We start from the raw sequence: 24492 nt of genomic DNA, 5'->3' as shown, positions 1-24492 counted from the left end.
TATTAAAGCTATTTTAAAAATAATCTTATTAACTATTTGCCTTTTATACTGCTTGTTTACTTTCTGCATGTCATTCATTTTGGACAATGATATAGACTAGTCAATGTTTCTTTTTACTCAGCTTCTAATCACTTTTCCAGTGCTCTTTTCATACACTGGGTAAATATTGTTATATCTAGAGTAGAAGTCCTGCAGGGAATGCTATTCCTTCAAAGATAAAAATTTCCAGTGTCATTAAAAAAAATTATCCTCTATTTTTAGTTTGGAATTTTTTTAACTAATCTTGGCAGAAAAGGTTTATTTCAGTGCTGCTGAATTTTAGGCTGAAATGGACCCGACAGCATCCCTTTAAATAAAATACGCCCTACACCCATTCAGTCTCTCAAACATTACTTTACAAAACACATCACAGTCAGAGACAGTCTTACAGAAATCACCCTGAGGATCCTTCTCATGTCAGATGTCTATATTTCCACGCACTCCTTATGACCAAAAAATAATCAGGAGACTCACTATAATACTGCAGAAGAGGGGGAATTTTCACTGTGCACTGTGTTACCAAAACAAAGCAAAATAGGAGGAAAAGAATCATACATTTCCATGATGGATTTATTCTGATGCATCATGGGGCCAAATCCAGCTCCTAGCATACAGTCTGAAAGAGCACCTGCAATCTGCTCACTCCAGGTTACTCTATTATGAATACTGTTGAAGCTTAAGGATTGCAGTAGCCCCCAAGGCTCCTGCTTCGCCAGTTATGCATACAAGGAGTGTATGTGGGTGTTGAGATGGGATGGTAATGCAGTCAATTTTGCTGACAAATGCACCTTCGCACCTACAGTTAGTCTTACAAATTCTGATAACTGAATGTATAGGCAGATGGTGGAGAAAGGCTTGTTATTTGGAATTTTCACTCTCCATGCAACCCTTCTCTCTCTAGAGACAAGGGTCACAGTCTACTGAGCCTTTTTCATCATAAGCCAGCGAGGGAGGTGAGGAGAAGTTATCCTTCCTTGCACAGTCTCTGTTGTCTCCCAGTCTCAGCGATTAATCAAGGGCAAAGGGGGCAGGGGGAGCCTGGGCCCACCTTCTATTCTGGGCTCCAGCCCAGGGACCCTAATAGTATCAGCTATGGTAGCTGACCTTTTAGAAACATGACATATACAATTCCCTGGACTACTTACCCCACAGCAGCCCTCACTTCCTCAAGCTCCACTTCACCCTTACCTCAGGGCCTCCTTCCTTGTGCCTCATATGGTGTGTACTACTCAGCCTCTCCAACAGCGCAACTTCCTCCCACAGCTCCTGACATGCACTCCCACCTGACTGACTGGGAGGCTTTTAACTAGTTTCAGTCAGCCCCTGATTGGCTTCAGGTGTCTCAATCAACCTAGCCTTCTCCCTGCCTTCTGGAAAGTTCTTAATTGGCCCCAGGTGTCTTAACTGACCTGGAGCAGCTGCCATTTCACTTATCCTGGTACCAGGGATTTGTTTAGCCTGGAGCGAATCTCTCTCTCTCTCACGACTCTTCCATAGCCTTCTAGCTTGGAGGGAGGTGGGAAGCTGCTACTCCTGCTGCTAGGCCCTAAGCTCTCCCTGCTGCTCCAGCTGCTACCCTGGCTGGGCCAGACACCACCCCCCCGTTCTCTGCTACTTGACTGCTGGCCCCCCCACTCTTGGGTGCTACTACTGCTCCAACTGCAGCCCCGGGGGAGGCTGCTAGCCCACTCCCCAGAGAGGAGGAGTGAGGGATCCCAGCCACTGCTGTTGTGGATACCACCACCACCACCACCTGAGAGGGGTCCATTCTTCCTGCCTGGACCACCACCTGGAGTTCCTGGAGCTGTTGCTGCTGCAGAGGCCGCTGCCTGGAGCTGCTGAAGCCCGAGGAGGAGAAGAAGAGGATCATCTGCCAGTGGGGCAGAACCTAGAGACTTTGCAGACCACCGTGGAGGGGGCCCTAAGACTGAGTAATTTCCAACCTGTGCTCTTGTGGTGGGGGTTTTGACTGTGTTTACAGGGACACGGGGTGTGGCGTGGAGCTGCCCCCCCATCCGTGTGTCCCCCCAACCCCCACCACTACTACCACCACCACTGCCCCCTCCACCACCCCCACTGGCTGTATACCATCTGCCTCAGCTCCTGCCTCTGGACTCAGCTGCTTGCTTGGCTTGCCACGTCCTATTTCCACCCTTTGGGCCAGAAGCAGCAGCAAGCTAAAAAAGACTTGTGCAAGTGCACATGGGCACATGTGCCCCCCCCGGACTGCCTACCCCCCAGCTTTGCCCTTTACTACCTGCCCCATTTGCCACTTGCTTTGCCTCCTCTTTTGCTCCAGCCCCCCTTACTAACTTCAGTTTGTTTGCCTGCCCCGCCCATTTCCTTCTGCAGCCTTTGTTTGTTTGCCCCGCCCCAGCCTCTGAAGCTAGCCCCTTGGTTTCCCTGTTCTACCCCCAGACCGCTTAGCCCCTCGCTCCGTGTGCCCATGCCCCCTCCCATGCGCTTGTGCAATTCCCCATTTTAGTTGCAACCCTCTTCACTGCACCCTCAATGTTGTTGTACCCCCCCCCACAGTGCACCAAGAGGAGCCGGAATTTCCACCTTGTGTCGGTGACTGACTCCTAACCCCTGATTGCCCCCCGTCCAGCCCACCCCTTTTGGCGCCCTCCTCCCCTGCCTGCCGCCTAGCGGGGAGGAGTGGTCGACCTGCTTCCCCTCTCCCCTCCTCCTTTTGGTGTCCCCCCCTTTTCCTCCTTGCTCATGATGGCGGGGGATGAGACGGGTGAGACCTCTCCAGTAGCCCAAGCTCCCCCTCCCCCGCCTGCCCCTCTGTAACCCCCCAAGCTTCTACCTCCGCTGCCGAACCATCTGCCACTGCCCCCGCTGGGGCACCAGCAGCGACGGGCACCGGGGTGACCTCCACTGCTGCCACATCTATCACCCCCTCAGATTTGGGGGGAGTCCCCCCAGCCGGCGGGAAGGGCCAGGGGAAGAAGGGGGGAAGGGCCCCGCTAAAAAGACCAGGCCCTCCATGGCAGGGGCTGCCCCCAATGCCCCGACCCCATCTCCAGCTGGGGCGCCCCTCCCTGCTGTTCCCTCCACCAGCTCTGCAGGTGTCCCTCCCCCGGCCCCCAGAGCATATGCCCAGGTGGCGGCCGCCCCCCCGCCTGCCGCTACATCATTTCTCCAGCCCACCGCCTCCGCTACCATCTATAGCGGCCGGGGCCCCTTTCCCACCATGACCAGGAAGCACGGTGTCGGTTGCCTCCTGGTGCCCGCCTCACCCCATGTGGAGACCTATGTGCGGGCATTGGCGAGGGTGGTGGGGCCCACGGCCATTGTGGCGGCCTCCAAATATATGGCAAGGTCGTCTTCTTCTTAGCATCGGAGGCCGCCGCCCAGGAGGCGGTGGAGAAGGGCCTGGCGGTGGGGGGGCGTGTTCGTCCCCTTAGAGCCGCTAGAGGACCTGGGCGCCCGCCTGGTCCTGACCTCTGTCCCTCCCTTTCTCCCCAATGCCGCCCTGTTACCCACCCTTTCTACCTTGGGAAAGCCCATCTCTGTCATCAGCCCTCTCCCGTTGGGCTGCAAAGACCCCGCCCTCCGTCACGTCCTCTCGTTCCGCCGGCAAGTGCAGCTTCAACTTTCGCTGGCAGCGCGTGACGGAGAGGCACTCGAGGGGTCCTTCCTAGTCCCCTACCAGGGGACCCATTACAGGGTGCATTATTCCACGGGGGAGGCCCGGTGCTACCTCTGCCGGGCGATGGGGCACGTCCGGAGGGACTGCCCCCTGGCCCGGGAAGGAGGGGCATCCAGGACCCCCGAGCCCCGGCAGGGCACCGGCCCCGTCATCGCCGACGCCCCTGGCTGCCCGGCGCCCGAAACCACCCCTCCTCCTTCCCAGTCCACCATTGCTCCCGCTCAGGCCCAAGGGGCACCTCCCTCACTATGCCCAGACGAGCGGGAGAACCCCGCCCCCGCTGTTTGCAATCTGGCGGAGCCTGTGGAGGAGGGTGCAGCAGGGACACCGCCAAGCATGGGAGAGGGCCCGCCCCAAGGGGAATCTTCCCTCCCTTGTGCTGCCCCACCGTTACCCCCTTGAGTCCCTGAGCCATCGCCTCTGCCCCCTGACACAACCCCTGCTAGCCAGCCCCTGGATGATGCCATGGAGGGCTGGGCCCTAGTCCAGGGGAAGCGGGGCAAGCGGAAGGCTTGAGGTCCGCTTCTCCCATCTGACGCGGAGGCCCCCCGGAAGACCAGGAAGGGGGGGCACCGATGCCGAGCCTTCCGCTCTACCCACGGGTGTGCTCCATCCACCAGAGCTGGCTGGGGAAGATGTGGCAGCACTGGAAGGCGGTATCTCCCCTCCACGGGAGTCCCTCCCCTCCAAGACCCCCGAGGCACCATATGAAACCCCAGTGTGCCCCGAAGTAACCGTCGCGTCAGGTGCCGGCGGGGAGAATCCCAGGGTAGCGGAAAACAATTTCCCATCTATATATAAGGAGATCGAGGCCCTGGGTCTGACCCCGGTCACCCAGGAGGAGGACAATCCTATGCCAGCGGGCCTCGATCTGGGCGACTTCACTCCAGCCCCCCTTTCTCCATGTTCCCTCCCCCTAACCGTTGCTTCTGCTCCCACCTCCGAGGAGCCCCTGGACTCCTCCATCAACCCGGCTGCAGAAGGCACCCTGCTGAGAGCTGCCGAGCCAGTTGAGGCGACGGCCAGTGCCACGCGGCTGGAACCTGAGCCACCAGGGGCATCCCTCGCTAGTGAGGAACATTCGACCTCCTTTCCGGGAGAGGACCCTACAGAAGAAAGTCCACCTCCTGATGCCGTGGCTGCCAAATCCACCAGAGAGCTTGCGCCCGGCATCAGTGAGAGCCCTCTCCCGACCCAGACTCTCACCTCTACCCCTGCGTCTGCCCTTATCCCGCCCACCTCCCGAGATATTATTGCCACCCCTGGGACTGTCTCCTTCCCCTTTCCAACAGATGACTCCCAGGGGGTGGCCTTTGTGTTTACCCGTCCCGACCCACCAGGGGCTGCTATTCTCCCTCCGCCGCCCCCTATCGCCCCAGCATTCAGGTCAACCCATCAGGAGCCCTGTCGGGGGTCCGCACCCTGTCTGCCCATCTCGCTGGGCCATGGGGCTGTACCAAGGGCCCCGTCGGGGAGTAACCAGACCATAACCCCAGCCCCCCATGCGCTGTGAGAGTTCCTAGAAGACGTCCGTGGCTCCCGCAACAAAGTCCAGCTTGCCCTCCAGCGATGGGGGGACTTTAATCAAATCCTCCGGGCCGCAAGGGCCCTCATGGGGGAGGGTAAAAGACCGGGAAGCCGGGCGCCGCGGCCTACCAGCGGGTCCGCCACTTCCGTGACTCCTTACTCACCTACGGGGTGGGTCACGGACTGCTGTGCGGCCCGCCGGGAGCCACGAGCATCCCTACCGGTGAGGATCCCCCCCCGCCCTCCTCATGGCACCCTTTACCATCGCAACATTGAACACCCGTGGCTGTAGGATGGGTCTCCGCAGGTCCCAGGTGCTCTCCTTCCTTCGAGAGGGGAGGTACTCTGTGGTTTTCCTGCAGAAGACCCATACGGATCCGACCGCTGAAGACAGCTGGCGGCTGGATTGGGGGGGACAGGGTCTACTTTAGCCACCTCACAGTTCATACGGGTGGAGTGGCGACCCTGTTCTCCCCCAACCTACGGCCCGAGGTGCTGGGGGTCGCTGAGGCTGTGCCGGGTCGCCTGCTGCACCTCCGGGTCCGCATGGAGGGGCTCGTAGTCAACCTCGTCAACATCTATGCCCCAGCAGCGAGCCCGGAGCAGCTGCAATTCTATCAGCAGGCATCCGCCTTCCTCGGCACCTTGGATCCTCAGGAGTGCCTGGTCCAGGGAGGGGACTTTAACATCACTCTTGAGGAACAGGACCGCTCGGGGACCGAGCAGAGCCCGGCCGCCGTCGCCGTCCTCCAGGAGATAGTCGAACACCACTCCCTGGTGGACGTCTGGCGCCACCACCACCCGGATGACACTTCCACGTTCACCTTTGTCCGGGTGGAGGCCCATCGGTCGCGCCACTCCCGGTTGGACCGCATTTATTTATCATGCTTTCATCTTTCACGAGCCCGCTCCTCCAGCATCTGGCCGGCCCCATTTTCTGACCATCACATAGCCACCGTGACAGCCTCCCTCTGCGCGGAGAGGCCGGGGCCGGCCTATTGGCATTTTAACAACAGCTTGCTGGAGGATGCGGGCTTCGTGGCGTCCTTCCGGGAGTTCTGGCTGGCCTGGCGAGGGCAGCGGCGTGCCTTTCCCTCGGCACGGCGGTGGTGGGACTTAGGGAAGGTGTGCGCCCGGCTCTTCTGCCGTGACTACACCCGGGACGCCAGCCGACGGAGGGATGCAGCGATAGAGCAGTTGGAACGGGAGGTCTTAGAGCTGGAGAGGCATCTGGCCGCCAGCCCCGAGGATCCACCCCTCTGCGGAGCGTGCCGGGAGAAGCGGGAGGAGCTCCGGACCCTCGAGGACCATCGGGCCCGGGGTGCTTTGTTCGATCCCGCATCTGTCTCCTTCGGGAGATGGATTGTGGCTCCTGCTTCTTCTACGCCCTGGAAAAAAAGAGGGGGGCTAAGAAACATATCTGCCTACTGGCAGAAGATGGCACCCCCCTCACGGATCCGGTGGAGATGTGCGAGAGAGCGAGAGCCTTCTATGCAAGCCTATTCTCCCCGGATCCAACCGATCCTAACGCTTGCAGAGTGCTTTGGGAGGAGCTCCCGACGGTGGGCGACCGATACCGGCTAGAGCTGCCTCTCATTCTGGCCGAGTTCTCGGAAGCCCTCCGTCGCATGCCGACCAATAAATCTCCGGGCATAGACGGGCTGACCGTGGAGTTCTACCGCGTGTTCTGGGACATCCTGGGCCCAGACCTAGTCACCGTCTGGGCCGAGTCTTTGCAGAGCGGGGTCCTCCCTCTTTTGTGCAGGCGAGCCGTGCTCGCCTTATTGCCGAAGAAGGGGGACCTCTGCGATTTACAAAATTGGCGTCCCGTCTCACTCCTCAGCACGGACTACAAAATCGTGGCAAAAGCCATCTCCCTGAGGCTTGGGTCCGTGCTGGCGGACGTGGTCCACCCAGACCAGACCTACACCGTCCCGGGCCGCAGCATCTTCGACAGCCTATATCTGGTCCGGGACCTATTGGAACTTGGGTGTAGGGATGGTCTGTCGTTCGCCCTCCTGTCCTTAGATCAGGAGAAGGCGTTCAACAGGGTGGATCACGGGTATCTCCTGAGCACTCTGCAGTCATTTGGATTCGGACCCAGGTTTGTGAATTTTCTCCGGGTGCTGTACGCTTCCGCAGAGTGTCTGGTAAGGCTCAACTGGACCCTGACCGAACCGGTCAGCTTCGGGCGAGGAGTACGGCAGTGGTGCCCCCTCTCAGGCCAGCTGTACGCTCTGGCGATCGAGCCCTTCCTCTGTCTCCTCCGAAGAAGGTTGACAGGGTTGGTGCTGAGGGAGCCGGAGCTGCGGCTGGTCCTGTCGGCGTACACTGATGACGTGCTCCTCGTGGTCCAGGACCCGGGCGACTTGGTGCGGGTGGAGGCTTGCCAGGCCATCTATTCAGCAGCCTCCTCCGTGCGGGTCAACTGGGTCAAGAGCTCTGGCTTGATGGTAGGGGACTGGCGGCAGGCGAGCTCCCTCCCACCCGCGCTTCAGGCCATCCGGTGGAGCACGGGTCCGCTGCTCTATCTGGGCGTTTACCTTTCTGCCACGCATCCCTCTCCGCCGGAGAACTGGCAGAATTTAGAGGGCGGGGTGATAGAGCGGCTCCGGAATTGGACAGGACTACTACGGTGCCTCTCCCTTCGAGGGAGAGTGCTAGTGCTTAATCAACTAATCCTGTCCATGCTCTGGTACCGGCTCAACACCCTGGTCCCGGCCCCGGCTTTCCGACCAACCTCCGGACATCGATTCTGGAGTTCTTTTGGTCCGGACTGCACTGGGTCCCTGCAGGGGTTCTCCATCTACCTCTGGAGGAGGGAGGGCAGGGCCTAAAATGTCTGCTCACTCAGGTCCATGTCTTCCCCCTCCAGACCCTGCAGAGGCTCCTTTATGGTGCAGGTAATCCGGCTTGGAGCATACTGGCGCACGCCTTCCTGCACCGCTTCCGAGGGCTCCGATACGACCGGCAGCTCCTTTATCTCCATCCGAGAGGTCTTCCGCGAGACGTCTCCGGGCTGCCGGTCTTCTACCAGGACCTCCTCCGGACCTGGAAACTCTTTACAACGACCAGGTCCGTGGCGGCCACCGAGGGGGCAGATCTCCTCGCGGAGCCCCTGCTACACAACCCCCAGCTCCGTGTGCAGGTGGCGGAGTCCCGCTCGGTGCGCCAGAGTTTGGTCCTGGCAGAGGTCACAAGAGTCGGAGACCTCCTGGACTATGACCGGGGAGACTGGCTGGATCCCCTAACCTTCGCTCAGCGCATGGGGCTTTCCAGACCTTTTACTCCCCGGCGCATACTTCAGGAGGTGAAGGCCGCTTTGCCACCCGCTGCTCGGGTTTATCTCGACCGGGTCCTGCACGAGGGCACGCCCCGCCCACCCGCTACCCCAGGCCCGCCGGACCTTTTAATTGGACCCCTGCCCCGTGGACCCAACCGACCCCCTCACCCCTTCACTAGAAGCCGGCTGCACGAGATGCAGCCGGTCTGCTTTCAAACCGCGCCAAGAAAACATCTCTACACGCTCGTGCTCCACACCCTTCACGCCCGCACCCTCGTGTCCCGCCCCGATACAAAATGGCGGGACCTCCTGCCACCTTTGGAGGGTGAGGAGCCCCGGTGGGCCAGCCTATATTCCACTTTAGTCCCAAGGCCCGCCGGGGATGTCAGTTGGCGGCTCCTTCACGGAGCCGTGAGCACGGGCGTGTACTTGGCGCGGTTCACTTCAATCCCAGACACCTGCCCCTTTTGCAGCGTGAGGGATACCCTGGCACATGTCTACCTGGAGTGTGCGAGGCTGCAGCCCCTATTCCGGCTCCCCACCAATATCTTATTACGTTTTTGGCTGCACTTCTCCCCTCACCTTCTCATTTATGCACTCCCTATCCGTGGCCCCACAAAGTCACGGGATCTCCTGGTCAACCTCCTCCTGGCCCTAGCTAAAATGGCCATCTACAAAACCAGAGTGAGGAGGTTGGCCAATGGAGTCTCCTGTGACTGTGGGGCCTATTTCCGATCCTCGGTCCATTCACGTATCCAGGCAGAGTTCCTCTGGGCGGCGTCCTCTGACTCACTTGACACCTTTGAGGAGAAGTGGGCGCTGTCCGGGGTTCTCTGCTCAATGTCCCCGTCCGGCTCCCTTCTTTTGACCCTTTGACCTCACTCCTGTCCCTGTTATTTTATTAGTTGTCCCCCGGAATTTTTTGGGTATCTAGGTCCTGTGGATCCCCCTTTTAGGCTGGAGGGGATCCTTTAGCAGTGGACGGGCTTCGCCCGCCCACTTCCCGGATCCCAGTAAGACTACACTTCCATAGCCATCTGGCCTTGCCCCGTCACACTCTGTAAGAAGTGAAAGATTGTCAAAAAAAGATACTATATAGGGCTCAATGAAAAGCTTAATTACAACTTTTTTCTGCATATCCAAATTTTCAGTGGTAGTTTATCATTTCAGTAACTACAGCACAAAAGCATCTGAAAATCCTCTCTCCATTCCCTCCCAAGCTTGAAAAAAAATCAGCCAGTACTGTGCCCTACCTCTAAGTAAAAAGATTACACAAGGACTTTAAAAGCATCTTGTCATTCAAGACTCCTTTAATTTATTGTCACTACCTGAGAGGTAGTATTTTAAAGCTGATATCGAATCTATTCCTAATATGATCAAGCTGCATTCTTTTAACATCAATACACCATAAACATCCCTATGTCTTTTACATCTTTCTTCAATATAGTAGAAATGTCAAATTCAAATGGACTAGTATACAATTCTATTAGAGGTGTGACAAAGTAAGCCTTAAAGAATGCAGGATTAATAATAATATTTACATATCTAAAGAGTTGTACACATTAATTAACCCTCACAAGCACCACATGGTGAATATATAATAGGATGGCCTGCCACACCTGTTCATTGATCAGATCCAGATGGGAAGGGGTCAAGTGACCCCTCTAAAGGGCTAAGAGAGCTCCGCAGAGAGATCTGTACCAGAAAGGGGAATTGAAGGGAAGGATGGGTCCTGCTTTCAGCACTGAGGGAGGCAAGCCTCTAGGAGATGTAGCCAAGTTGGGCAGAGGAGTACTTTTGTTTTTCATATTTTGCCTAGTTTTATGTTTGAAGAAGAAAACTGAGCCTGTGAAGAGAATTGGATGTGGCAGAGTCTCCTTCCAGGATAGGCAGCTCAGACGCCTCAAATCTATCAGTCCAGTTCACCAACTGCCCTCTTCCCCACTTGGCACTCACATGCCCAAGTCAAAGAGAATCCCCAATGAGCACCATGTGACACAGTGGCAGGGTGCTCTTAGCAGCAAAGGCCAACAAGCCAGAGTGGATAGCCAGGCCCATGCCAGCACCTTGGGACACGATGGAGCCATCATTGCCTGGGAATAGTGCAAGGCCAGGTGGGCTTAGCTCACTCTGCAACTCCAGCCCCACAAAACAGGAGCTATCGCTTCCTGGGGTGAGTGCACAGCTGGGCGGGATCACTCTCCAAGTCTCCCACCTTCCCTACAAACCCGGTCAAGATAAAGCTTGGCCCAATCTTATGGGAAAGGAGTGGCTGTTCTGAAACAAAATGCCAGAGACAGATTTGCAGACCACTGAATAGCGATCCAGATAGGCTCATCAAATCATGGGGCAATCAAATCTCCACCCCCCACCACCCTACACCTTTTCAATAGCAGCGTAGCTATTAAGTTTTACTCAGCCCCCACCTTAAAGAGTATATTCACCCTCCAGGTGGAACCATCACTTTCAATTCATTTGCCCTGGACATCCCTCGGGGGCTGCGGGACCTGGGACAAATCAGCCTCCCCGCTAGTCTCCTCGCCATCCATCTGGCACGCCCCCCCCAGCTCTTCTTCCTCGCCATCCGCCTGCCTGCCCCTCACCTTCGCATTCATCTCCTCAGCAGGCTTGCCCACCTGCCTCACCTCCCTGCCCACCTCCATAGCTGAATATCAGGACAAATGGTGTCCTGATCATACATCAGTCAGAACGTGGGACAAAGGACTAAATATTAGGACAGTCCCAATTGTTTTGAAATGTGGGGCCCAGGACGGTCACCCTGATTCGCCCTACACAAGGGACGACTCTGCCAGTACTACAGCAGCCTTTTCACTGCTCCTCTCAGCTTGGCTCACTCATCGGTCTGTAGGATTCACCTGACCCCTTCCAAGCTGGGACTAATAATTGAACAGGGCAGGCTGGCCCTTGGCCCCCTCACCGGTAGAAGAACAGGCCATCCTGTTACAGGATGATATTGAAACTGGACATTCCCCAAGCCACAACAAGTAAAATTATTGCAGTGTTTCTCATTCTGTATTTAGAGAATACTGGAGTAATGTCCATTCCTTACAATGGGCCACTAAGTAAACAGTATTAATTGCACGTAGCAGATGAGGAAATTGAGACACTGAGGTTAAGTGACTTGCCCAAGGCCACAGTGAGTCACTGGCAAAGCCATGATTCAAGAATTTTTGACTCCCAGTCTCACGTTCGTTCACCTAGAATATTCTGCCTCTCCGTCCTCTAACAAAGGGAGACCACAATGGACTCACACTGTTTCTTCATAAGCTCTCAAATGTCTCATTTATCCTAGGAAAGGTCTCTCATTTATCCTAGAAAGAGATGAGATGATTTATGCCATAGTAAGTAAATCATTCATTGCCCCAAGATCCCCACCAATAGAGAACCATATAAGCTGAAGGCATTGGCACATCAGGGAGCACTGATGATAGTACTACATCATTACTCTCTATTAACTCACTAGGAGAACAAATAACTCTGCTTAAGAGTGAGTGTCTTTACTTTTGTTAGTAGATCAAAAATATTGGGATAGGACCTTTGGAATCTGTACAATTTAGTGACTCAGACTCACCTCTAATGTTAATCATATTTTTTAGTTTTCACACTAAGGCTATGGCTACATGACAGAGCTTGCAACTGCGCTGCTACAGCACTGCTACTGCAGATGCTCTAAGCCGACGGGAGAGAACTCTCCCATTGACTCAATTACTTCAGCCCCTGCGAACAGCGGTAGCTATGTCAGCTCTTTATAGCTCTCCTGCCAACATAGCACTGTCCTCACCGGCACATATGTCAATCTTACTTACATTGCTCAGGAGGGTGGCTTATTCACACCCCAGAGCGCTATAATTTGTACCAACATAACCGGTAGTGTGACATAGCCTAACTCTCAATCCTGCTATCATACAGACAGAACTTCCTCTATAGGACTTCAGGTCCTTAATGAGTAGGGATTTCATTTTTTATCATGCTATTCATATTGTGTAGACCATTTATTTATTTATTGGTTGAAAATGCAGTAATTTTTTAAAAATATAATTTCCATATTATGAAAAATAATTTCTGAAAAGAACATAAACCTTGAGAAATTTACTGCTGCATTACAAGAACCTTTATGCTACAAGACAACCTGAAAATGTTGTCATATGTAGACATGTTTATTATCTAGTTTTCAGATTCATCTTGGCTTTTCAAAACACCTGAAGTTCATATAGTGGGTTGATTTCCAATAAAACTTAATCTTTGAGATATTCTTTTAAGTTGGAGTTTGACACAGCTTCTTAATACACTAAAAATCCAATTTTTTATGTTCAATAAGTTGGGTTTTTTTTAATAAAGCGTAACCAATTTCATTTAAAATAAATAGCGAACATCTGGGCTGTCAGCTTGGGCGAACTACTTTCAGCCTAACATGATTCAAAATAGCTGAATAAAAAAAACCTTGAAAATTTGTGCTTTATATATTGGAAACAATGGCTAGTGACTGCCATAACTTAGCAACAAGATTCTCTATCTAAAAACATGTTTATAAAGCATATGCAAGTAGTGCACATATAAAATCAGGAGAATTAATTGTGCTACACAATCATTGTTAGTGAAATTTAGTTTGAAGAAAAGATGCAGGTATCCAAGTTCTTTAGGCACCCATAATTTCTTGCTTATTTTGGAAATCTTTTGTAGAGGGCTACAATGAGGAAAGTTATCTGGTTGAACACAGGGAAGAACTTCATTACTGTCATTCTCTGCCCAGGACTCCCTTTCTTCCCTCTGTCTCACTCCCCTGTAGACCGAATAACTAGCCGCTCTCCACATTTCCTTCTCAGCCTCAGGATGATAAAAGATGATGAAAGCAAGCAGATCTTCATGCCTTCCCCACACCTGGGACAAAGGGATAACGTTCAGATATCTGTGCCTTCCTCAACCCAGATAGCCTGTGTTCTGCCCTCTCTCTTTCCTTTGAGCAGTTAAGCACTCACCACAGAGTGGGTCTGTTTGTACAGCAGTCTCTCTTGTCTTCAAGAAAGTCTAAAACATTCATGGCTTCAACATAAAAGAGATCACCAGTTCAGAAAAGGAAAATTAGCATGAAAACGTATAGGAAGTTTAAACAGATAAACTACGGGTCTTTTTGCTTTATGTTCATAATCTGGTGGGCAAGGATAAAAAAATATAATTATGAGGCATCTGATCATGAGATCTTGTTTGTTAATTCTCAATAAATCTTTTTTTGTCTCATCTGGGCTATTAGAATTTTTCACAGATAACACATGCCCACCACAGCAAACAATGTTAATATTATGTAAATCATATAAATAGTTCAACTAACAGTCTCAACAGCACAAAACATACTTAAGAACAATGTCAGAACATATAGCTGGGTGGATCTCAATTTACCAAGCTCCAGTTGAAGCTTATATTGAAGCCCTATATTTAAAGGAAAGTTGGTTATTCCTCGAACTGCATTTACTGAGGTTTCAGCCCTTCAGCACTCCGGGGATCTACAAGTGTGTAAGGCTGCAGAGTTTAGGAGCATCATAGGATTAATGCTATCCATCAGTCTCTTGTCTGCTGAGCCCCTGGACATTTGATTATGTAATCTCTCAATTTTACAAAGATTTGGTGCATCTCCCTAAGATCTTTGTAAAGTCAGGGTTCCAATATACATAAATATTTACCCATTTCTCAGATCCCATCCATGACTACTGCAAACACAATTACCAACAGGTAAGTGCTCAAGAAACCCTCATTCCCATAATCAATGGGGCTGCTGACCCACAACTCCTTGATGTCAATGGGAGTACGTTCCATTGACATTAGCGAGTACTGGGCCAGAGCCAGTGACAACTTGCACAGAAAAACTGGAACCGAACCATGAAACTTTGGTTAAGTCCTTTCATTGTTTTCACTTCTGCACATGATCTTGCCATTCCAGATTCTCTCTGGGGACAGAAGCTGAGGTGCCAAAATATTATATGGTTTTCAGTTCAGTTTTACAGAACTAAGAGGTTCAGGTAAACATCCATACCTTTAGGCCTTTTCTCTAAACCAGTATTCTCTATCTGCACAGTTTGAGCCTCACTAAACATTTGAGAGTTTGTCACTGTCTCCCTGCTTTTTCGCTATCAAAAATGAGCAAGTGACACTCCTTTGCTGCACAGATAACAGACGGAGATAGACTTATGTCACAAAATTTGGATCTGGATTTGGACAAATCATGTTTGGAACTGCTGTTTGGGTTCAAGCCAGCATAAATACAGGGATTCAGATGTGAACATCTCCAAAGTTCAGGGCTGTCCATTCTGGGGTTTTGGTTCAAGCCTATTTCTTACAGGCATGTGAGCTATATGCCACAAAACATTACAGGCCTTCCTTCACTGTTGTGTAAGCAATTTCCGTTCAGTTGTGTGCCTGCATATGTGGCATTCTGAAGCAATTAAATAAAGTGAAAAATTATAATTTATATTTGTAATTGGCATTGAATTATACTTGATCACTTATTAAACGAAGCATATGTCACTTTAAGCTAATGAGTTTCCTTTTTCACTTCAGCCCTGAGCTGTAGCTGTATCTTTTACTTTAATTTCTTTCTCAGCGCTGTACAAGGAGTTAAGTTATTATTGGGTCTGATATAGTATTTAACAGCAAGCTTGCCCTCTGCATAGCAGCAATTATATAGAAATGAAAAGGCTGAGTCCTAAAGCAGCTTAATACAAAATTAATGACAATTTATCAAAAGATAACACCCTGGTAAAATCATATAGTTTTATTCAAGTTATTAGTTTTTTAATGTGCAAGCATTTGAAAAATCCTATATTTAAACCTTGGGCATTAATAATTCTCATTTTATGCACTTCTCTTTAAACAAACCAGGACAATGTCATTGTTAAGTGAAGAAACAAAATGTATACAGCATACTTAACACTACTTGACAAAAATCAAAATGCTATACTTTATATGACAATCTGCCTAACCATTTACGCTGTTATGAAATAAAAGATCAATTTAAAGCCCCTTATGCGCTAGTTTCTCTCAAAGTACTAATGTCCCAGTTCCCCACTTGTTTGTGTGTGAACATATGCGTGTGCAAAAAAACAGCACATCCTGATAGATTGGCACCCAGATGCCTTGTCTCCCATCATATCCCAACTAGATCATCACCTCTTCACTTTTTTCTGTTCCATTTCTCTCACGTCCTTTCTGTCCCTTTTTTCATCTCTTCCTTCTAATCTATTTCCCCCCCTTTGAGCTGTCAAAAACCATTTATTTCTTTGTTCATCCCCTTGTTTCTTGTTCTCCCTCTTCCAGGAACCCCTTCCACCCAGCCACACAGCACACACTTTCCCTGTTCAAGCCTCTGCTTCTCTCTCTTTCCACACCCACTTCTGCCCACTGTCCTCTCCACTGTCAGGAGACAGCATGGTCCAGAGGATCTGGCACTGGACCTCAGAGTCTTGAGTCCCATCTTTTATTTCCATCACTGCTATTAATTTGTTGTGTGGCTGACTTTGGAAAGTTAAGTGAATACTCTGTGCCTCAGGTCCTTCTGCAGCAGGGATAACGATATTTACACATCGTTGTGAAGTGCTTTGAGATCTATGGATGAGAAGTGTGATCTACGTACCATTATCATTCTCTCTCTCTCTCATTTCAACCAAATAGGGACATTCCATTCCTCATTAGACTCCAGCTGCCACAAGTTCCTTCACACACTCTCTCCCTCTTCTCTGATTTACAGCGCTTCACAAGCATTTCTAGTTCTGCCCTTTAGTATGGAGACAATAGGCTTTGTCAGAGATAGACAGATACGCTGTGTAGCACAATACGACAACCTGTGTCAGGGCAAACAAAAGAACATGCAGCTGGTAGCTGTATCTTAGTGGGAACCCCTACAGTAGAGAGATCTGCATGTGCTGCCCCGGAGGAGGAGTTTGGAATTCTTCCAGGCATGGATCTCACTGAACAATACTGTTCAAAATGAGACACACGTACCCCCCGCCCTCCAAAGCAAGAACATGGACTGCTTTCTCTCCCAAGATGCAAGCAGCAAGCATCCTGATCATCATCTTCTCGCAGGCTAGTGGGCACCATATGGGAAAGAAAATGAAAAGAAAAGAAGTTTTCATATGCCACCTAGATTGTGAAAGTTTAATTTCTTTTTCACGATAGAGGTAATTCTATAAGGCAAATAGAATGAGCATTGCAATTTGAGCTGCAAACAATACTAAGGCCAGCACTTACATTTACACTAAAATGGTATAGACAGACTCTACATCTAATAAAAAGAGCTTTTGTTTGAAAATTTGACAGCCTTAATATGTGTGGAGAAGAGAGGATTAAAAATGGGCCCAAGTTTGAGAGTCTATGTTCTTTCTTAGGAATACTGGGAAAGTGTTTCTTTGGAGTCAGTTGCAAACTTTTAGTGAGACTGCTTCATCCTTAATAGTGCAACAGATGTCAGGAGAAAGCACGAGTGCTGGTTTCTTTTCTTGGGACTTTTTGGAATGTCATAATAAAGGGAATCTGTATAAATTTAAAATGTGTCTTAGAACGCAAAGCATTTGGGCTAACACTAAGCACTTTGCCATAATGGGAGAAGCAGCAGTAGGCCCTGGTCCTAAGCCACACATATGGTAGGCAAGTATAAGTGCAAGAAGATTTTTAAAACCTATGCTGATAATTAAGGAATATGTACACTATGAAAGTTTCACCCATCACTGACAGAAAACAGAAAGACACAAATTCTGCTTGGATGTCAGAGATGGGTATATTTCTGCTGACACCTCCCTTTGTCTGGAATGAGGATTTTAGAAGTTCTTCCTGTTCAGAACTGCCTAGGGCAACCCGAGATTCCCAGGCGGTCACCCATCCAAGTACTAGCCAGGCCCGGGACAGTTTACCTTCTGAGATCGGACGGGATCGAGGGCGTTCGGTCCGGTATGGCCGTTCCTGTTCAGAACTGTTATGGATTTACACAGCTGCCACCTATATGACCTGACAGAGATAGATACTGGGCAGACAGAATGGAAGGTTTTTAGGCTCCATGCATTAAGCCTGGGATCAGTACATACAGCTAGAGTTCAAATTGTACAGCAAGCACAGGACACAGGTGCCAGCTGCATTACTATTATGTGAGATGAAGCAATTTTTCTCCTCAGTAAACATGTCCCATTTTCCACGATGAGAAAACGTGGCCTCTCTTTCTAGCTATCTGAGATATTTATATGCTTTGCAGCATTTGTTGCACCCTGGATATGAGAGACTATAGTATCTACGCACTGTTACTTTCTGTGTAAGTTTGGGTGTAAGCAGCTACACATCATGACTCTAGTCTAATTTCCTGGAGACAACACTTCTTGTGGTGACTGATCGACAGGACAGGCTTCTTTTCCCCCCTTTCAGCAGGTCTTTTATTAACACACTGCTACAGAAGCTCTCTATAATAAACACACTATTGGATCCAATTCTCCTGCTGTTTACACTATTTTTACACTTGTAATTAAAGAATAATTCTACTGAAGTCAGTGGAGTTACACAACAGTGTAAGTGAGAGGAGAATCAGGTCTATTGTACAATATAGTATGTCTACCTTAGGAGATTATAGTCGGGGGCACATAAGAGGAGATGACAGCTATACTGACCGTTTGAATAGCACTTTTCATCCATACATCACAAAGTATTTCACAAAAGTAGGCAAATATAATTATCCCCATTTTACAGATGGGGAAACTGAAGCACACAGAGGTTAAAACAACTTGTACAAAGTCACATTGAGTTTGTGCAAAACTCAGAAAAGAATTTAGGTCTGATTCTCAGATCAGTGCCCTACCCTTTAGGGCACATTGCATCTCTCCTAGGCAGCCAGGGATTGGCCAGGATGTGGATTTGTTTGCTTGTGTGCCAATTTCAAATTACTAGTTCTCTGTGCTATCAGTAAACTTCATACACTACAGTAAGGAGTCTGTTGCTTCATAGGGTTTCTTTGGGTGTGTATAAAGCAAAACGTTCTTTGCAAAGTGAGCTCTGTCAACAGCATGCTGGCAAACAGTACTCTCTCTGTCATTGGTCAAACGTAGGGTGACCAGATAGCAAGTGTGAAAAATCAGGACGGGGGTAATAGGAGTCCATATAAAAAAAAGCCCCAAATATCGGGACTGTCCCTGTAAAATCAGGACACCTGGTCACCCTAGTCAAATGTGATCAGGAAAATTGATGCAATTACTGCAAATATTTCACTGCTGCATCTCATTAGCATGATGCATTGGCTTTCAAAAGAAATGAAAAAGAAAGGTCAGCTTTCAGACGTTTAATTACAGTAGGCTGGCTGCCAAGAGTAAATAATTTTTAGATCTATTGTAAAGCATGTATTTGTATAATTCAAGTGCATTTTTCATTGAATTGTCTATACGTGGTTCCCTGCAGGCAATGTACAGAAGAACAGGTAAAAGTTTAGCAAATAGCCTGATTCTGATCTCACAGCAGTTTTGTGCAGGTGTGAAGGCTTCCGACTTCAAAAGGGTTAATCCTGTTCTACTCCTCTGTACTAGTGAGAAGACACTCAGACCCTAAGTCCATGCAGTCCTCAGAACCCAGCAACATATCAGCCTTTGGGTACAACCCCTTTTAGCTATCCATGAGTTGGACAGTTTAAGTAAAATTATTAATCACTTGAATCACTGATTTATCTTGCATGCTAATTTACACATTGTCATGACATGAAGGATTGCCATCTTGGTTCATTATGAAGGCAATGTCAGAACACCACATTATGATGTTGCCAGCTAATGAGCACAGTGATTTTAAGGCCTGAAGTTCCTATTTGTCTGAAGAAGGATGAATGGATGGGTCAAATGCCATCAAGGAAGCAGATTTGCACAAAAGTTTGAAATGTATAAAAGTAAAGATAGACAAACCACATCCAAAAGATAAAAAGGGAGAAAAAAACCTCCCCAACCAAGAACCTTCACCATTTCTAGAACCAAACAATTTTTTTTAAGGTTCTGGTACATTAGGTAGCTTTTTCTTCATTATTTATCATTTGATGAACTTCTAAGATTTGGCCAGAAAAAAGAAGTGGCAGAATGCTTCACAAAGGCTGTTCTCATGTTATTTCCAGACAAAACAGAAGAAGCAAGTTCCGCAAATATAATGAGAATACCAGTTCTCACTAATTTTCCCAGCAAATTTAGCAGAACCAATAGTTTCTTACAATTTGGAAAACAATGCCATTGTCTTTTTTGATTGACTGACAATGGGGGGAACACCTGAGAAATACAAATATAATATGCTTTGAACAAGCATCTAAAATCCTGGATGCCTAGATAAACTGATCAATTTTGAACCTCCTAATATTATTTACTGCAAATATAAACGTATTTCCTTTCTATATATTACAATGCACATTGTGACTGAATGATGTTATGTTAACAAGGGGAAGTTTAAATCAGTACTTGACATTCTTACAGCAGTGTGCCAGATGTTAATTAAATTTTAGGGTCACGCAAATCATACATGGGTTCAAGACATGAAACCAGAATATGATATGCAGGAGCTGGAAGCAAGTCAGCTTCTGCATGTGGTGCTTCAATTTCCCCTTGAACCTTCAAGGGGAAACCCCACAACGGGTTCCTTGCTATCCCTCTAAGAAGCTCCTGTCCCTCCTCTTACCTTGGAAATCTTCAGAAAGGGTCTCTGGGTTTGATGTGGGGAGGAAGGTTTATTGGCATCCCAGAAGTGTGAACAATCTCATTCCATGATAAATGAGCTCTCAGAAAGATGGGGTAAAATTTGTAAATGCTTCCAATATCAAACATTACATTAAATTTGCATGCATCTGAGATGTGATGCAACTATTTCACAAAGTTCTATTGAATTCTCTCTTAAAGATGCATTGTTCAGGTCACAACTAGCTACAAGATACAAAACCTCATGCAGGAGGGCACTGTGGTTTGTAATCATACATACACTGGGGTATCTCATTAAATTTCCTGAATCTGTCATACTAGTGACATGGCAGTTTTTTTTAATTTGCATTTTTTGTGTATCATGGAACATAGAGAAATATAAACTCATTTGAGCTTTGGAATCCACAAGTGTGGGACCCTGCCCCTGTGCAGGCCCTCACCAACTGCAATGGGACTTTGCACAGGCTTAGAAATTCACCCTAACACATCTTAATGCAGAATCAGGAGCTGCCGTTTGTAAAGTACTTTTTACTTTCATAAAGGAAGACCATTACATGTAATAACCTTCCATTTAGGCTAATAAAACATACATTGTTTTATTTTAATAGATATAACTGCAAAATGGATTGTTAACTGCCCTGGTGTTATGACAAATAGATTAGACTATTGTAGCATTCTGGGGTGCAATCCAGCCATGTGAGGGGTTATGTCACAACTTGTACTGCAATCCTGGGTGCCTTCCAGTGCTTTGCTGCTGTTGCTCCCAGCATGCATGTCACACCCGGGAGCATATGTGTGCTAGACAACCCTGGTTCAGCAGCTCTGACCCAAGAAGCCTGTCTATCGTCCCGCAGCCCCAATCTGGTTTCCAAAGCCATGGTTAACCCCTGCCAGGTAACCCAACACACTCCTGGTCCCGCAGCCCCAATCTCATTTCCACCAGCCATCGTTAAAACCTGCAAGGTGACCCAACAGACTCGGGCTCCTGCGTTTTCCCAAAAGCATGTGCTCTGTAATGTCCAGCTCTCTGGTGAGAAATAAAGTTAATTTGTTCCTCTAAAGAGGAATTCCATATTCTTCATAAAAATATTGTTATGATATGAATATGGCATAACTAATATATGTTTTATGCAAGATGGGTCATGTGAGATATCATTGGAAAGGTTATGATTTACTGAATCAGATTATCCAATTTGTATGCATGTATCTTTTCTGTACCTAAAAAGTTAGGGAATATGGACTATGTAACAATTACAACTGTGTGTCCCCTTGGGAAAAACCCACCAGACAACAGGTCATCAGCCTTGATGGGCCATTAGGAAGAAACAATAAGACTTTGAAGATTGTAATCTCTCTCCTTCCTGAGAAGCGTCCTGGGATGTTGCTTTTACACTACAAGGTCAGGTGCTCATGTCACCTGATACTAAACACCATCTTGGACTTCTAGTGATTTTCTATTAAAAGTAGGGGGAGGTCTGACTGAGAAACAAAAGGTTCCTGCCTTCTGTAAATTCTATTTAAGGCTGGGGAGTAAGTTGATCTAGTCCACTTTTCCTTGAATCCCCACCCAGGATGACTGCTGGGAACACCTAAGGAACAAGGACAAAGGGGAAGGGAAGGGGGAGAGTACTGAACCCAGGCTGGAAAAGGGATCTGTCTGTGAATAAATACCTGAAGATTTAAGATGCAAGCAGGGTAGCTAACCTTCAAGAATTTCTGCAACCTGCCCCAAATCACCATTTTGGGTGAGAAATGACTACTTGTAATCAGTTACTTTAAGATTTTAAGCTCAGTACGCATGTTTTGTTTGATTTGCTTAGTAATCTGCTTTGTTCTGTTTGCTATCCCTTAAACTTACCATTTGTAGTAAATAGACTTATTTCTTGTAAATAACATAACCCAGTTTGTGCAATTCATATGGGGGTGGGAGGGGGTGGCAAGAAGTTGTGCATCTCTCTCTCCACATTGAGGGAGAGGGCAAATTGTTATGAGCTTGCGCTGTGTAGACTTTTCTATACAATGCAAGACAATATTATTTTGGGTTTACTACCCAAAGAGAGTGTGCATTTCAGTGCTGGGCAATTTCCTAGCTAAATCTTCCCATAGAGAGCTCATGCAGACTCTGTGAGAGTCTACAGCTGGTGCATCCCTACCTGTGTGTGCGTGCTGCCAGAGGCCGGAGAGCCTGATTCAGTAAAACAGGGAGAGAAAACCCAGGCTAGTGGAGCAGGCAGGCCCAGTGAAACCCCAGTACATCAGGTGGCATCCCGGATGCAGGGGATGGGGCGAGGGTCCAACCTGTCACAACAGTAACACATCACAGCTTGCATCCGATGAAGTGAGCTGTAGCTCATGAAAGCTTATACTCAAATAAATTTGTTAGTCTCTAAAGTGCCACAAGTAGTCCTTTTCTTTTTACATCACAGCTTGTCAATTTACCTGGGGTAAGTATATTCTTCCATTTAAACTCACCACAGAGTTTGTTTATAGTATCAAAAAATGAACAATAGGATATAGATTAAGTGATATCAAGTAAAGGGAATAAAGTTAGAAAGGGATACAAGCAAATGAAAGTGCAAAAAATGCATCTAAAAGTTTAAAACTTACTCTGGAAAGATACAGGCTTGGTTCAAGGTGGTTTCTCACCTATATTCTGTTTCCAGAGACATAACCACCTCCCTGACCTTAAGGTGAAGGACATGTCTTTCTCAGCTTGCAAGGCCTCTGTTCCCTTGTGTCTGTCTAGTGATGGGTGCCAAAGATGACTTCTGTCCTTGCTTATATCTTTCAAAGTTAAATGACTGTTTCAAGCGGCAGGATTACTTCATGCTGCTTTCCCTTTCCTGTTGGCTTTCCATCCCGTGTGTATAAATGGAGTTTCCACTGATTTGATTCCACCATGTTTAATTTACATAGAATACAGGACATTAGCTGCCATCTCTCATGCCTGAGAGAGAAGCTATTTGTGACTGTTTGTACAGATTTTAAAACATAACATCACTAAGTATACATATTTCCATATAATGCTGAAGACACATTTCATAATGATACTAATCACCAGTGTGCCTCTAGATTTCAGAAATGACCACGTTGTATACACTTTTATAATAAGGTTACATTATATGCAAGCAGCTGTTTCAATTGTTCATCACTTGGGATTCAACCCTCCTGTCTTTATAGAGCACTAAATGTTTGTAATGTATTCTTTGAAAAGTAAAACCCAGACCAAGGTTCTCTCTCCTGCTGGGGCATAGATGTCATGTTGCCTCTTCCCCCACTTGTTCATGTGAAGTTTGCTTCCTTCCCTTATTCATTTAATGGGTTTCTTAAAATAATATGCAAATAGAGTCTCATTGTCTTTCCAAGTAATTTGGAAGCAACTCCCAGAAGGGAAAAACACATTCCTTTGTCTGGGGCATACCGTTTACCCACCTCCCCCCCAGTATGCCTAGTTTAAAAACACTTTAGTCATAATTCTAGCACGTATCAATAACTCTTAATAACCACCACGTAATACATCATGAAAGACTTTTAATGATCAGTGAATTATTAGATTTCTAAAGATACCTCACAATGCATATTTAGTACAAAGATTATTACAATAGTATGTATGGTACGAATACAGAGGTGCTTAGCATCTCAATTTACACAGGCTATTGCTCTCATAAAATTAGATGGGAAGGATGGCATGACGATGAATGTTTTAAAGTGTTGGGTATATCAACTCTTCTACAGGCAAAAAGGTGGAGAAATGACATACACAAAGGAGGAAAGTAAAAGAAAAAGATTGATAGGACTATATTTTAATTTGGGGATCATGTGTAAACCATATCCAAAGACTGGAAGGCAAAAGGTTAATATTTTCCCCTGAATAAAGGAAAGACCACAACTTTAAGTGAAGAGATTTTTAAGAAAACTGGGGTTGGGCCAGTCCTGGTAAATTATACAAGGCACACTGACATTTAGGAGGGAAACATTTATTGGAGGAAGGAGGAAGTTGCTACATGGAAAAAAAGCTCATTTAGCTTGACAAACGCTGGCCACAACACATCAAACTTCCAAAAATTAAAAAAAACAAAACAAAACAGGATGAAGGAAGTCTTTCTGAACCATTAGTTTCAACTCTTAGGATGTGTCTACAATACAGCTCATAATCTCAGCGAGCGTAATTCAGCATAGCTGGATTTCAAAGACTTTATTGGAGCTATGGTCATTTACACCAGCTAAGGATTGGACTACAAGACTAGTCATGCCAGCACAAAATTAGGAAAATCCATGTTTGA

At 47.9% G+C, this 24492-nt stretch overlaps 1 protein-coding gene and 1 pseudogene across 1 annotated transcript in view; both read right to left on the bottom strand.

The window, feature by feature from the left end:
* Positions 1 to 24492, bottom strand: part of GRID2 (glutamate ionotropic receptor delta type subunit 2) — a 1041562-nt gene that overhangs the window by 482653 nt on the left and 534417 nt on the right.
* Positions 17361 to 17476, bottom strand: LOC119855320 (annotated as a pseudogene).

The sequence above is a fragment of the Dermochelys coriacea genome, chromosome 4, assembly GCF_009764565.3.
Source record: "Dermochelys coriacea isolate rDerCor1 chromosome 4, rDerCor1.pri.v4, whole genome shotgun sequence".
Classification (NCBI taxonomy): domain Eukaryota; kingdom Metazoa; phylum Chordata; order Testudines; family Dermochelyidae; genus Dermochelys; species Dermochelys coriacea.
The sequence above is the reverse complement of the archived record's forward strand: the minus strand, read 5'-3'. Positions and strand labels throughout refer to the sequence as shown.